Below are 16,427 nucleotides of genomic sequence, written 5' to 3'. Positions count from 1 at the left end.
CTCCTGTGCCCCAGGACACACTCACACATCCAGTGTTGGTGCAACCCTTTTGAATCTAGACATTACTCCATTGCAGGGAGTAATCCTGAGGAACACAAACTAATTGGAACAAATTCCCAAAAAACAACTCGTAGTGCGCAGTCACATCATAGAATACTTGGAAGAAAGACAGTGAGCTTGTTAAGGAAATTAAAACGAAAACTATTTTGGGCATTATAATTTTGACATTCAACTGAAAGCAGTCTCATAATAAAAGAAGGGTAAATATCAGTCCTGAATCCAAATTAGAATTTTGAAGTCGGTAGATTAGGATGCTTATGTTTTCTTGTCATCCCTTGCAGGTGTTGCTGTGACAAGCATTACCAGGCCACTGAAGAGAGTAGCTATGGCCTTGGGTCAAATGGGTAAGTATTGTGTAGAGACTCAGTAATATACAATAGGTCAAACAAGGTTGCTAGTTGTTTACCAGTTGTGTCAATCACACAGGTGCTGATAAACACGTCGCCCAGAATTACCTTGACCAGAGCAGGAGAGGACTTTGTTCTCCAACGCCAAGGCTGTAGGACCATCTTTGACTCCTGTGGTCTGGGTCTGAAATCTGACAGATTGAAGTGCCAGAATTACCACCTCAGTCGAGATGGTTGAAGAGTTGGACCTAAAGGCTTTAACAGAGGTCCTAGAAGGATTACAAAATCAGTTAACTTAATCAGCAGAAGAATATAGGAGTTTGAGGGAAGAAGTTAGAAGATCCCACCAAGAGACTCAACAAATTAGGCAGAAAATGGAAGAACTATTAGCAGTTACCTCTCCTTTGCCTGGGTTAGAAACGAACCATAGGTCAGCAGCAGAAGCCACAACTCAGGTCATACACTCTGTAGCGCCAGTTGTTCCTTTGGCCAGTCCTGAGAGATTCAGTGGGGACCATCAAAAGGCTCAGATATTTCTCACTCAGTGTACCTTACATTTTCTGTGTAGATCGGTGATGTTTAAGGAGGATCAGGTAAAGGTTGCATTCATGCTGTCTTACATGAGCGGCGATGCTGCCGCTTGGTCCATGCCCTTAATATCGAGTGATGACCCTGCCCTGTTTGATTTTGAGCTTTTTAGAAATAGAGTTCTTATGAATTTTTGACAGAAGAACGGCCAACCAAGCTACCGACAATTAACTGTTTGACTTAAAACAAGGAAATCGTAATTTAGGGGCCTACATTGCTCAGTTTAATAAATTAATCTTAGAGACAGACTGACCTGAATGCAAAAGCTCAGCAATTTTCTTTTGTGGACTAAAAGAAAAATTGAAATACGCCCTAGCTCAGATACCCAAGAGACCGCAAGAAATTTCGGCACTAATAGATTTGGTCCTTCAAATCAATCATCGTCTCTATGAAAGAAGATCTGAAAAGAAAAAATAGTTTTGTTCTTTCGTTCCTCAGTTGGACCGAGCCAAGTCAGATGGAAATAAGCCTGACACAACCTCTGCAGAAGATCCAATGTAGATTGGATCATCGGAGGCCCTTTCTCGAAAGAAGAACAGGAAAAGAGCCGATCAAAAATTTGTGCATGTACTGTGGTGTTTCCGGACATTTTGTGAAAGACTGCTCTAAGAAACCTAAGACCAGCTTTGAGTTAAAAGACAGATCCCACCAGTAGAGGAAGTTGCCCTGGTGGGAAATGTAGAAGAGTAAACTCCAGAACCTCAGCAGCTAGTGAACACCCTGCAATCAGCAGCACCACATCTAGTGGTGTCATTTACCATCCAATTCGGCTCCAAGGAAGTGAATGGGGTGTCTGTCATGATTGACCCAGGAGCCACGGGCAACTTTTGTGACTTGAGATATTCCAAAGAATCAGAGATCCGATCCGTAAAAAAGTAAGCATCAAGAAAGAGTCAGAGCCGTGGATTGAACCAACCTCACTTCAGGGCCCATAACAAAGGAGACAGAAACTCTGGAATTGATCGGATTGCAGGGGCATCGCGAATATATTAGATTCAAATTCAAATTCTTTATTTTGGCTTAAATGCCATAAAAGAACAGTGCATATATTACATTACATTTCATTGGGTAAAACATTTCACTACATATTAAAAACATTGATTAAAATAATACAATTCATGTTGGAAGATGATTGGAGCGGAAAGGATACAATCATAAATCATAGGATGGACCATCACATCGGTTCCAAGCAGATCAGTTCAGTTACAATTGATGCCCCATTTTTTTCCTTTGGAAGAAAATAGAAAGTAAAAATCTACTGACACTAAATGTTATCTGTTGCGATGTATTTGTTGTTAGGATTCTCAGAGCCTGTGAACATGACCTCAGGCCTAGCAGTAAGCATATTGGTTTAATCCATCTCTTTCTGGCCTGGGCATAATAAGGGCAGAAAAGGAGAATGTGCTGCTCGTTTTCAATCTGGTTATGTTCACACATAGGGCAAATTTCGTCCATTGCTAAGGACGATGGATCACGATTCCTAGCCCAACGAGCCAAAGTTGTTTTAATTAAAAGGTTTCCATATCTGAATTTTAAAAATAAAGTGTTGGCAAGTGGGGGCTCTATTTCATCCATAAAAATCTCGTAAAGAGGTTCGTCCTTGAAATTTAAGAACTTTGAGACTAGGGTCCCACTAGTTGTGTTGCTTACAGTCCTATTTACTATAAAGATCCAAAAGGCCCTTTTTAAAATTAGTTTGGGGTTGGCGGGTAATTGCTCGGGGTTCTCCCAGAAGTGTTTCAATCCTATATTACTGAGCCAAGCCTTAACGTGCCGCAGCCATGGGATAGCAGTCTGGCTGTCAAGTGCCATGATTTCTTTTAGCCCGTCTCTATAATCTTGGAATTTGGGGACATGCCATAATCTAACCCACAGCATTAAAGGTCGAATCAGAACTTGGTGGTCAGTTCTTTTGAAGTTTAGGTCCAATTCCAAGGGTAATAGTGGGGTACCTCTCGGAACCCTTACCAAACTTCGCATAAAGTTGCTGTCTAGGACACTGAAAGACTCCTTGGACCCAGGGCCCCATATTTCTGCATTGTAAAGGACTGATGATTGGACCTTGAATTTAAATAGTTCCATCACTTGGGACACCGCTTTACTGGTGCTCAGGCTTTGCTCCCTGAGAATTGGTTTAACATTCTGGGCAAAGATTAGTTTACTTTTATCCATTTGAGCTTTCCAAGTAAAGTTTGAATCTAGTGTCACCCCTAAATATGAGAAGTGGGGCACTGATTCCAACTTAACTCCTTTCAGTGTTAAGCAGCCCTTGTCCGGTTTAATCGGATTTAGGGCCATACATTTGGTCTTCTTCCCATTGATCTCTAACCCCTTTTGGCTACAATATTCGCTGAAGGTGTCCAATAATGTCTGTAAACCATTTTTTGTTTGGGAAATCAGAATAGTATTGTCAGCAAATAATAAGGATGTTACCTTTTCGCCGTTCAGTTTAGGGGAGTCATTTTTACATCCCTCTAAAAATGGGAAAAGAGCGTAGGAGCCAGAACGCAGCCCTGGCGGACTCCACGTTCGATGGGGATTTTTTTGGTTAGTTCGCCATTTGGGCCCCATCTAATTCTCGCAAAATTCCCTTAGTGTAACTCTTTAATCTGAACGACAAGGTTATTTGGCAAGCCTGCTGCACTCAAAGTTTTCCATAAGAAATTGCGAGGCACCAGATCAAATGCTGCCCTTAAATCAACAAAGGCAACATATAGGTGGCACCTTTTGATCATTACGTACATCCAATAGAGGCAGCAGAATCTAAAGATCTGGTCTATTGTGCTGACTTTTGATCTGAATCCAGCTTGTTATTTGGTTAAAATTGTATTTTCCTCCAGCCAATCGCTCACACGTAGTAAAATATGTCGTGAGTAGATTTTCTGTAGGATGTCCATTAGACTTATTGGGCGATAATTACAGGGGTCCATCCTATCTCCTTTTTTAAAAATTAAAACAATTTCCGCTCCCTTCCAACTTTCAGGGAATTCTAAAGTGCAAGATAGTTTGTTGCACAAATAATTAATATATGGTGCCCATACTTTTAGGTCATGCTTATATAGGTCCCCCGGGATCTTATCCAGACCTGGGGCTTTCCCAGATTTAATTTGGGTTATTGCCAGCTCTGTTTCCCCTAAGGTAAAGACCAATTGGTCTGCTGGGGGTTCGTGGCTTGCCACTTTCATGTCCATATGTGGGTCGTCATATTTTTTATATAAATTCATAAAATGGGTAACCCAAGTTTGCTCATCCAGAAAAACATCTTTTACCACCCTGCCTACATGGTTCCCATTTGCGACCAGCCTCCAGAAAGCCACATTATCATATGATCTGGCGGCTAGCAACAAATCAGCCCATTTCTCTTCCTCCCATGCTATCTTTGAGGCCCTTTGGACAGACTTGTAGTTATTCCTTGCTTTTTGTACATCTATTGGAGACTGGGTCTTTATTGCAATTAATAATTCCCTCTTTGACTCTCTGCAGGATCTATCATACCATGGCTTACTATGGGACAGATTCTGGGTCTTTTGCTGGATTTTTTTGGGCATTTTGGTGACTAGTAATCTTAGGTCAGCAAAACATTTCTGGTGTATTGACAAAAAGGACATTTTGGTTTCATCCTCAGGCGTTACGGCTAGGTAAGGTCCGAATGTCCCAGCAAAAAGTGAATATATTTCACTGAGGATGTCACTGTGGTCCAGTATGAATGGCCATTTCAGAGATCTTCTGTTGTTGCTGATGTGGATCTCAGAATTATCAGCACCACTTTCCTCAGATGTAAATTGCTGAACCATATCGTTAAACAGTGAAGCATCTAAAGTCAAGTTTAAGGGGAAATGATCGCTTTCGAACCGTTCCATTACTTCAAGGTCCAAAAGATGTGGCCAGAGGGGGATAGAAGCAATCACAAAATCTAAATTATTTTTGTAATTATTCCTAGTAAATGTTGGTTTCTTTGAGCTATCGGATGGTAACCGTCCATTACAAGCCCTAAGAAAGTGTTCCGTGCATAAACTAATCAGCTGGAGACCAAGTGTTGAACATTTAACCGATTTAACATTCTCCAGAGTGGGGATTTTGTTTGCCTGGTCGTCCTCATCGAATATTTCGCTAACACCCAATACTGGCTCAAAATTGCAGTTTAAATCACCAGCCAGGATAACAAAATCCTCCCTGGGGTCTAATCCACTCAGAAAGCAATTCTAATTTTGAGAGGGTTGGTGATTCTTTTGAAGAGGGTAAGGGCCTATTGTAGACATTTACTAGAAATAAGTTCTTCTCGTTACAAACTGTGATCTTTAGAGCTAGTATATCTACAGAATTTGTAGCTATCTCCTCAATTTTTGCCCTTAAGTTTATTTTCACCCAGATCAGAAGTCCCCCTGATGGCCTTCCGCTTCTAGAGGGGATCGCACCAATTCCGTAGGTCTTGTACCCCACCCTATGGGGCGTCTCCACTGCCCAGGTTTCCTGTATTAAACAGAGGTCAAAAGACTCTATATAGTTCGCCCACTCCGGGTCCCTCAAGTTTTTTGCAATTCCAGCAATATTCCAACAAACCAATTTAACCGGCATCTCAGGAGGACATGGCCTCTCAGGGAAAGCCCTTGGCGTCTCTTCATAGCTAATGGGAATCACAGGTTGTATTACCAATGGTGTTACCTCTAGGAATGTCTTTTTGCTCGAAATGGTTATGGGTAATACCAGTTCTTCTAGAATGTTTACATCATGGGGTACGTTTACATCATGGGGTACAGTTTTATCCAACCAAGAAGACACAGGATTCACCAGTACATCAGGTATGTTGGCAGCACCCACATCACCAAGACTCATAGATTCTGACCCCTCACCCCCCGAATCAAGAAACATCAGTCGCAATCATCTAGACCGCTAAAAATATCAAACCTATTAGAAGTTTCTAGTGGTGTGAAGGGTTTTAAGTGGTCCATCCTTCCTTTCTGGGAGTTGTGTATTTTGGCCGGTACGTAGTTCCATCCCATGGAGTCTGGGGCTGTCACAGGGCAGGGAGCATAGTACAAGTTCCTTGTGTTCTGTAATATAGAGGGGTACAGGGCATATTGGTTTTTTCCAGCATTCTGTACAATTGGATGATTAATTGGCTGAGTTTGGGGCATATACTGTAATGGTTGGTGCTGGGATGGAACACCACTTATCTTGGGTAAAAGTATGTTAGTGGTTTAGGGATTATTGTGTTATTTGAGCTACCTGGCTGCCAGTTTAGTATAAATTGGACAGCATTAGGATCCCTAAAGTTCACGACCACCACATCACCGTTAATATCTTTAGGTCTACCCCCCAGCCATTGGAGACGTCGAACATGGACAATCTCACCATTAATATGATTCGCAATTGGCCTATATAAACTCAGCCAATGCATAATCTTATTCTTTAGTTGTGCGAAACCCTCTCTCTTATTTTGTCCCAGCACAGGCACCCCTGTTAGGATGACCACATAGGGTACTGCTTCTGGCGGGAGTTCAGGCAAGGGTGTCTTTCTAGGTTTCCCCCAGGTATGTCTGGTTTCCCCCACCTCCCTTGATGAATTCCCTGGGAGACTGTTAGAGGTATTATCAGTGGTTTTGTTTGCAACATTAACCGCCTGTTGTTCTTGGATTTTTTGTTGGGTCAGTTTAGGGGGTAAATTAGGTTGTGCAGACGCTATGATTGTATTCCCCATGGGTTTGGAGGTAGATGCTGATGTGGAAGGAATGGTGATAGGGATAGTTAAGGGTGGTTGGACCGGTGCTAATCTATTTGGTGATGCATTATTTGTTAATAAACTAGTTGCATTGTTTAAACCATTATTAAGTACAACGTCCTTACTTCCCAAGGCATACTCAATTTTACACAGTCTACATTCTACTTCCAGCAACCTCTCCAGAATAGATGCAGAATAAGATTTAATCAGACTCTCTATGCTAAGTAATGTGACAAGGCCCTTATCCTCAATAGGCACATTAACAGCCACACTAACGTCCATACTGTCCTCTTTGTCAGCTAACAATTTTTGTAAGGGTGAAGATGTGACATGAGTCCCCTCCATATCTGCTTGTGGAATACTGGGTTTCTTCACAATATTAGTGGCTTTTTTTCCAAAATCAGAGCAACTCAACTTAGATTGTAGCAGGTCCCCCCTTTTCCGTCGTTTTTTATTCGGCGGCGGACCATAGTTTTTTGGCAGGGGGGTGTTTTTTTTTACCCTGTTACGGAGTAGTTTCGCAGGAGGCAAAGCATTTCCCTTCGTTATACTTTGACTACTAATATGAAGAGTTGAGGGTAAACCATTTGTATCCGTCTTTGGCGGGGTAATTGTTGTGAGCGCTATCACACTCCGGTCCAAGGGCTGGCTATCCAAAATATTTACCGACTCATTAGCTGTTACATCAATGTCAGTCTCGGTAGAGCAAGTGGCGGGAAGTGATGCCAGTGAAACTGACCTATTCTTTATACTTTCTACGGAACGGCGGCGTTCCGCACGCCGCTCCGCCATAGCAATTTCCCTGGAGATGTCAGAGAAGGATTTGGTAAAATAGTTGTTGAGGGTTCCATTTAACAGTACACCCTGTTTGTCTGTCACCAGCTGGTCAGAATTTCTAGAAGACATTTATAAAAAAGGTCCAACAAGGCTAACAGGTCAAACCTGGTTATAGACAACTTCAATAATAAGCAGTACCTGTCGATCAAGGGGACGAGCCCAGTCCAGTCTCCTCGGTTCTCTGAGGGTGTCGGAGGGTCCGCCCTTAATCCGGGCTTTGTCCCGGGATAAGTCCCGCACACACGTCCCGCTCACGCGTGGCGGCAGCAGGTTATATGCAGGAAGTTAGCTGAAGGGGAGGGGTTACGGGAAGAGGCGGCAGGTGTGCCTGATGATCCTCGCACAGCCCGGTGGGCCTCGCAGTCTCGTCCTCAAGGAGAATCCCTGGTGCAGCGTCACCTCTGCAAAGGCAGCTTCCCAGCAGCAACGTCCGTGGTCAGAATTCAAAGAAACTAAAGGCAGATTCCCAGCAGTAAGGTCCGTGTTAACAAGCTCCTCGGCGAGCAGCTCCCGCGGAGTGGGGGCCGCAAGGAGTTTTCAAGCCGGTCACAGAGGGGAGGGGTCACGGGAAGAAGCGGCAGGTGTGCCTGATGATCCTCGCACAGCCTGGTGGGCCTCGCAGTCCCGTCCTCAAGGGGATCCCCTGGCGCAGCGTCACCTCTGCAAAGGCGGCTTCCCAGCAGCAAGGTCCGTGGTCAGAATTCAAAGAAACTAAAGGCAGCTTCCCAGCAGCAAGGTCCGTGTTAACAAGCTCCTCGGCGAGCGGCACTAATATATTAGATTCAATTTGATTGATGCCCCCCAATTCCAGTTAATGTTAGGGTTGCCTTGGCTGACCGAGCATAATACGGAAATAGATTGGGAGAAAAGAACTGTGAAGATGACTTCTAAGCATTGCAAGGAAAACTGTTTTTCGAGTTTTGATTCTAAAATGGAAGGTTCGCTAGCTACAGAATTGGCCCGACTTACCAATCAAATATGTGTTATAGATTCGAAGGAAATTCCAAAAGAATACCAGGATCTGGCCAGCGCCTTCAATAAGGAAAATACGGAGAAACTTCCCCCACATTGTGAATACGACTGCAAAATCGACTTTGAACCTGGGGCCACCCTATCATGCAGTTCTATATAAGCATTGACTGAGGCGGAAAATGTGTATCTTAAGGAATCCCTGGACAAGTATCTGAAAATTGGTTTCATGAGGCCATCTCAATCCCCTGCGTCTTCGCCACTCTTCTTTTGGCTCAAGAAGGATGAAACTCTGCGCGCATGTATTGATTACAGAGCATTGAACCTGGTTACCATCAAGAACGGGTACCCTCTACCTTTAATTTCCCAGTTGCTGGATCAAATCATGAGAGCCAAGGTGTTTACTAAACTAATCTAAGGGGGGCCTATCACCTGGTGAGAGTCACAGAAGGAGACGAATAGAAAACAGCGTTTCAAATGAAATACGGTCTTTTTGAATACCAGGTGATGCCTTATGGGTTGAGTAATGCACCAGCTGATTTTCAGCATCTAGTAAATGATGTTTTACGAGAACATTTGGATCGAGTGTCAGTCGTTTACCTCGACAACATACTGATTTTTTCAAACAATATTGAGGACCATGTTAAGCATGTGAGAGCCATGTTGCAGACATTATTGGAGAACCATCTTTTTGTTAAATTGGAAAAAGTATTTTTTTCACGCCAAACAAGTGGAATTCCTTGGTTTCATTTTATCCGCTGAAGGAGTGACCATGGATCCGTCTAAAGTACAAGTCATTCTGGACTGGGCCTCGCCGCGAAATGTGAAAGATATTCAAAGCTTTATTGGCTTTGCCAATTTTTACAGGAGATGTATTCCTAATTTTTATGCCAAGGTCTCCCCATCACCCAACTCTTAAAGAAAGGTAGGAAGTTTGAGTGGTCTGAGAAAGCGTAGGATGCATTTCAGTTTCTTAAGAAGCCCTTTGTTACTGCTCCAATCCTAATGCATCCAGATCCGAACAGGCTTTTTTTGTGGAGACGGACGCTTCGGATTACGCTACGGGTGGAATTGTGTCCCAAAGAAACAAACTACCAGGGCAACTTCATCCGGTGACCTATAGATCCAGGAAGCTGCCGGAACTGGAGATCAATTACTCCATTGCAGACAAAGAGCTGTAAGCGGTAAAGGAAGATTTTCAGGATTGGCCCCATTATTTGTTGTGGGCCAGACACTGTGTGACTGTGTATACAGATCATAGCAACCTAAAATTTTAAAAATCAGCCAAAACCCCCACTCCACGTCATTTGAGATGTTCCTTGTACTTTTCAGAATTCAATTTTGTGATAACGTACAAACCAGGGGCGAAGAATGGGGAGGCCGATGCTCTGTCAAGGATGAACGTATGTGACGAAGCTAGAATTTTCACTGAGGACCCTATCATCACTGCGGAGCTATTCATCTGGAAGACTTTGCCCATGAAATCCGTGAAGGTAGCCCAGTTCAGAATCTAGAAGATTGGGTTGGTGATGACACGAGGAAAACTATCAAGGATGGTCCACCATACTTTGAAGGAGTTTTGTATCTGCCAACTAAAGACTTGCAGGAAAAGGCTCTGAAGAGCTGTTATGATGATTGCTTGGCGGGTCATAAGGGGGCAAAAAAGACCTTGAATCTGCTGAAAAGATTCTTTTGGTGGCCTGGCATTATGGCTCAGGTGGGACAGTATGTTTCAAAGTGTGAGATATGCATAAAAGGGAAACCAAGCAGACAGGCTGCACAAGGGCTATTGCAGCCTCTGCCTAATGCACCCCATCCTTGGCACATTATGTCTTTGGATTTGATAGTTGCTCTTCCACCTAGTCAAGGTTTCACAGTCATACTGGTTTTAGTCGACTAATTTTCAAAAATGAGTCACTTTATTCCATTTAAAGAAGGTTCCCACAGCACCACAGCTAGTTGAGACATTCAATCAGCATGTAGTCAGACCCCAAGCTATTCCCCAGGTAATCATCTCAGATAGGGTAGCACAATTTGTGTCAACGTTTAGGAAAACATTCATGCACAACCTAGGAGTAGACACATGGTATTCCACCAGTTTCTATCCTGAAACCGACGGACAGACGGAGAGAGTAAATCAGGTGTTAGAACAGTACCTGAGGCTCTATTTGTTGGAACAGGAAGGAAACTGGTCGCAATTGTTATGGATGGCAGAGTTTGCTTATAAAAATGCTGTGCATGACTCCACAGGATACACACCATTCTATTCGAACACTAGAAGACACCCTAGCTTAACTATTTGGAAGACAGAGGAAGTAGTAATAGCAGTTAAGGATTTGCTATTGGAATTGGAGAATTCTTACAAAAAGGCACAGAACATTTTACAGAGAGCTAAGGAATCTTACAAAGGAGATTGGGTCCTAAGTTTGAGGTTGGAAAACAGGTTTGGTTGTTCACTAAACATTTGAGATTAAAGGGAACAAGGAATTTCCAGCCCTGATTCATTGGTCAGTTCAAGGTTTTGAAAATAATCAAACCATTGGTAGACAAACTACACCTCCCAAGACACTTAAAAATTCACCCAGCTTTCCACATTTCACTCTGAAGAAGAATCCCTCTAATGCAAGATTAAAAGAAGAGTACATAGAATCCTAGATTCGAAAATCTCTAAAAACAAATTGTACTATTTGGTTAAATGGAAGGGTTTCAGCCCAGAGAAAAGATCCTGGGAGCCTGTTTCTAATATCCACACCCCCAGATTAATTAAGAACTTCCACAAAAGCCACCCTTCGAAACCTAAAATGGGAGGACCCCTTTTGGAGGGAGGTACTGTCAAGACTACTGTAGAACTTGCACAGGTGACAGGGGTAAAAAAGGACAAATAGTAGACACTTCAGAAATATGAAGAAATATCCCTGTTGGATGCAACATCAATCTGTTCTAAAACTTGTTCCTAAACACTGTGGGCCTCATTTATAAAAGCCTTGCGCCACCGGTGCGTCACTTTTACCCGTGTTAAAAGTGACGCACCGGCGGCGCAAGACCTTCATAAATCTGTCCCTGTGTGAGGCTAATAAAAGATTTGCCTAGTCTCAATGTCGGCTGCAATACGAGCCACCCAATTTCTGTTTGGCGGTATAGTGTATCTAGTCTCGTGGCTGTCAGGATGCCCAATGCGCGCGTTCCGTTAAGGAATGGTGCACCTCAACTGTCAACGCCGAGGAAGCGTCTCTTCAGCGCTCAGCAACTCTGTGAGGAGATTTTTGTTACAAGTGTGACGCGAGTAGCGTCCGCTTGTTTCTGGTATTTAGTCTTCAAGAGAATTATTCATATGGACATCAAAACGCATGCGCAATGAGTGAGTGTTCCAGTCAGAACAGCGTCACAGTGGCTAAGTCTGTCTTGAACTTTTCAACTCTAAAGTAAGGTAATGTGTACACATTGGTAAATTCTGCCAGGTGTGGAAGAAAGAAAATGACTGAACCATGGTACTGTGACATTCAGCTTGTTGTAAGAGAACGCCGTAGTGGAAAATACATCTCAGTAATAGATTGTCTCAGATATAGAGAAATGTGAGGTATCATACTTGGAAGAAAGACAGTGAGCTTGTTAAGGAAATTAAAACGAAAACTATTTTGGACATTATAATTTTGACTCAAAGTAGCCTTATATTAAAAGAAGGGTAAATATCAGTCCTGAATCCAAATTAGAATTTTGAAGTAGGTAGATTAGGATGCTTATGTTTTCTTGTCATTCCTTGCAGGTGTAGCTGTGACTTGCATTACCACGCCACTGAAGAGAGTAGCTAAGGCCTTGGGTCAAATGGGTAAATATTGTGTAGAGACTCAGTAATATACAATAGGTCAAACAAGGTTGCTAGTTGTTTACCAGTTGTGTCCATCACACAGGTGCTGATAAAGACGTCGCCCAGCATTACCTTGACCAGAGCAGGAGAGGACTTTGTTCTCCAACGCCAAGGCTGTAGGACCATCTTTGACTCCTGTGGTCTGGGTCTGAAATCTAACAGATTGAAGTGCCAGAATTACCACCTCAGTCGAGATGGTTGAAGAATTGGACCTAAAGGCTTTATCAGAGGTCCTAGAAGGATTACAAAATCAGTTAACTCAATCAGCAGAATATAGGAGTTTGAGGGAAGAAGTTAGAAGATCCCAACAAGAGACTCAACAAATTAGGCAGAAAATAGAAGAACTATTAGCAGTTACCTCTCGTTTGCCTGGGTTAGAAACAAACCGTAGGTCAGCAGCAGAAGCCACAACTCAGGTCATACACTCTGTAGCGCCAGTGGTTCCTTTGGCCAGTCCTGAGATATTCAGTGGGGACCATCAAAAGGCTCAGATATTTCTCACTCAGTGAACCTTACATTTTCTGTGTAGATTGGTGATGTTTAAGGAGGATCAGGTAAAGGCTGCATTCATGCTGTCCTACATGAGCGTCGATGCTGCCGCTTGGTCCATGCCCTTAATATCGAGTGATGACCCTGCCCTGTTTGATTTTCAGCTTTTTAAAAATAGAGTTCTTATGAATTTTTGACAGAAGAACGGCTAACCATGCTACCGACAATAAACGATTTGACTTAAAACAAGGAAATCGTGATTTAGGGGCCTACATTTCTCAGTTTAATAAATTAATCGTAGAGACAGACTAACCTGAATGCAAAAGCTCATTAATATTCTTTTGTGGACTAAAAGAAAAATTGAAATACGCCCTAGCTCAGATACCCAAGAGACCGCAAGAAATTTCGGCACTAATAGATTTGGTCCTTCAAATTAATCATCGTCTCTATGAAAGAAGATCTGAAAAGAGAAAATAGTTTTGTTCTTTCGTTCCTCAGTTGGACCGAGCCAAGTCAGATTGAAATAAGCCTGACACAACCTCTGCAGAAGAACCAATGTAGATTGGATCATCGGAGGCCCTCTCTCGAAAGAAGAACGGGAAAAGAGCTGATCAAAAATTTGTGCATGTACTGTGGTGTTTCCGTTCGTTTTGTGAAAGACTGCTCTAGGAAACCTAAGACCAGCTTTGAGTTAAAAGACAGATCCCACCAGTAGAGGAAGTTGCCCTGGTGGGAAATGTCGAAGAGTAAACTCCAGAACCTCAGAAGCTAGTAAACACCCTGCAATCAGCTGCACCACATCTAGTAGTGTCATTTACCATCCAATTCGGCTCCAAGGAAGTGAAAGGGGTGTCTGCCATGATTGGCCCAGGAGCCACGGGCAACTTTTGTGACTTGAGATATTGCATAGAATCAGAAATCCGATCCGTAAAAAAGAAGCATCGAGAAAGGGTCAGAGCCGTGGATGGAACCAACCTCACTTCAGGGCCCATAACAAAGGAGACAGAAACTCTGGAATGCCCCCCCAATTCCAGTTAATGTTAGGGTTGCCTTGGCTGACCGAGCATAATAAGGAAATAGATTGGGAGAAAAGAACTGTGAAGATGACTTCTAAGCATTGCAAGGAAAACAGTTTTTCGAGTTTTGATCATAAAATGGAAGTTTCGCTAGCTACAGAATTGGCCCGACTTACCAATAAAATATGTCTTATTGATTCGAAGGAATACCAGGATCTGGCCGGCACCTTCAATAAGGAAAATGATGAGAAACTTTCCCCGCATTGTGAATACGACTGCAAAATCGAGTTGGAACCTGGGGCCACCCTACCATGCAGTCCTATATACGCATTGACTGAGGCGGAAAATGTGTCTCTTAAGGAATACCTGGACAAGTATCTGAAAATTGGTTTCATGAGGCCATCTCAATCCCCTGCGTCTTCGCCACTCTTCCTTTGGCACAAGAAGGATGAAACTCTGCGCGCATGTATTGATTACAGAGCATTGAACCTGGTAACCATCAAGAACCAGTACCCTTTACCTTTAATTTCCCAGTTGCTGGATCAAATCATGAGAGCCAAGGTGTTTACTAAACTAATCTAAGAGGGGCCTATCACCTGGTGAGAGTCACAGAAGGAGACGAATGGAAAACAGCATTTCGAACGAAATACGGTCTTTTTGAATACCAGGTGATGCCTTATGGGTTGAGTAATGCACCAGCTGATTTTCAGCATCTAGTAAATGATGTTTTACGAGAACATTTGGATCGAGTGTCAGTCGTTTACCTCGACAACATACTGATTTTTTCAAACAATATTGAGGACCATGTTAAGCATTTGAGAGCCATGTTGCAGACATTATTGGAGAACCATCTGTTTGTTAAATTGGAAAAAGTATTTTTAGAACGTCGTATTGGAAAATAAATATCAGTAATAGATTGTTTCAGATATAGAGAAATGTGAGGTATCATACTTTGAAGAAAGACAGTGAGATTGTTAAGGAAATTAAAACGAAAACTATTGTTGACATTATAATTTTGACATTCAACTCAAAGTAGCCTTATAATAAAAGAAGGGTAAATATCAGTCCTGAATCCAAATTAGAATTGTGAAGTAGGTAGATTAGAATGCTTTTTTTTCTTGTCATACCTTGCAGGTGTTGCTGTGACATGCATTACCAGGCCACTGAAGAGAGTAGCTATATCCTTGGGTCAAATAGGTAAATATTGTGTAGAGACTAAGTAATATACAATAGGTCAAACAAGGTTGTTAGTTGTTTACAAGTTGTATCCATCACACAGGTGCTGATAAAGACGTCGCCCAGAATTACCCTGACCAGAGCAGGAGAGGACTTTGTTCGCCAACGAAAAGGCTGTCTCTCTGTTTTTCCCATTCCTCTTTCCCCCGGCTTTGTTGTGACCCTGAGGTTGTATCTTCGGGTGGATGTAGAGGCGGTGGGGCAGTGGGACCATCATCTACTCCTGTGGTCTGGATCTGAAATATAACAACCATCATTGTGATCAAGGGAAGCCTGGGCACCTACAGGGAAGCACTTCAGATACTGTTCACGGACAAAACTAGTCGCTGGGCTAGGTATCTTGTTTCAGCTAATAACACACTGAGCCTGTCAGCTGACCACACAATGGTATTTCAACTGCCAACGGCTAGTTTAAAAAACCTGTTAAACAACATGGAAAATCATTTAAAGGAACCAGGACATAGAAAGGATCAGAGCTATCCGTGGCGGGGAGGGCCTGAACAAATCAAATGAAGTGATTCTATGCCAACCATACCTGAAAGCCGGTTTGGGCAGACAAGCTCTTAATAATGTTCTGAAGACCAGGCTGCTAACTCTACCAATAAAGGACTACAGGGCACATTGGAAAACCACACTAGCTGGAAACAGTTTATGTTGCTTGTGTCAATAGCACACAGAATCTGCAGAGAATGTCATCTGTTGTTGTCCAGCTTTGGTAAACCTGAGGCGTAAATACTTAAGGACAATATTTAACCTGAAGAAAGTGACAACATGCAAGGAGGCTTTAACGTACATATATACTACCACAGTACCAATGGAATTGTATGTGCAGCAAGTTTGTTGCCATTGCTGGAAAGACAAGAAATAAATAACAATCTATATGCCATCTGTTGCTGAGCATTAACATCACTGCACGCTATGGCCATTAGTGTTCTTGTACTAAGTCCACAGGTTAAGATCATTGCTATTTTCACTGAGCAGTAATATCACTGCACGACATGGCCATTAGTGATCTTGCATTAAGCCCAAACAGTTAAGATGAACCAGCATTAGGGCACTGACTAATCAACAGATGTATAAGTCACTTGCTGTTTTTTCTTTAAAAAATAACCTCATTTTAGATGTCTTTTACTAACTTATTGTTTTCATTATGAAAGTAACATGCATTGTATTTGTAAATGATGTTAGGTAATCATACAATAAAGTATTCATTCATTCATGACATGGTTTCACCCTTCTATTAGGTGCCAAGGTCAAGCTAAAACTCTTGCCCAATTTAGAAAGAGACATTCACTGTCAAA

At 42.6% G+C, this 16,427-nt stretch overlaps 1 pseudogene; it reads right to left on the bottom strand.

The window, feature by feature from the left end:
• Positions 1-474: 474 nt before the first annotated feature.
• LOC147725261 (uncharacterized) lies at positions 475-5,828 on the bottom strand (annotated as a pseudogene).
• Between the last annotated feature and the right edge of the window lie 10,599 nt (positions 5,829-16,427).

This window comes from Lissotriton vulgaris, chromosome 4_1 (assembly GCF_964263255.1).
Source record: "Lissotriton vulgaris chromosome 4_1, aLisVul1.2, whole genome shotgun sequence".
Classification (NCBI taxonomy): domain Eukaryota; kingdom Metazoa; phylum Chordata; class Amphibia; order Caudata; family Salamandridae; genus Lissotriton; species Lissotriton vulgaris.
This window is presented reverse-complemented; position numbering and strand designations above follow the sequence as displayed.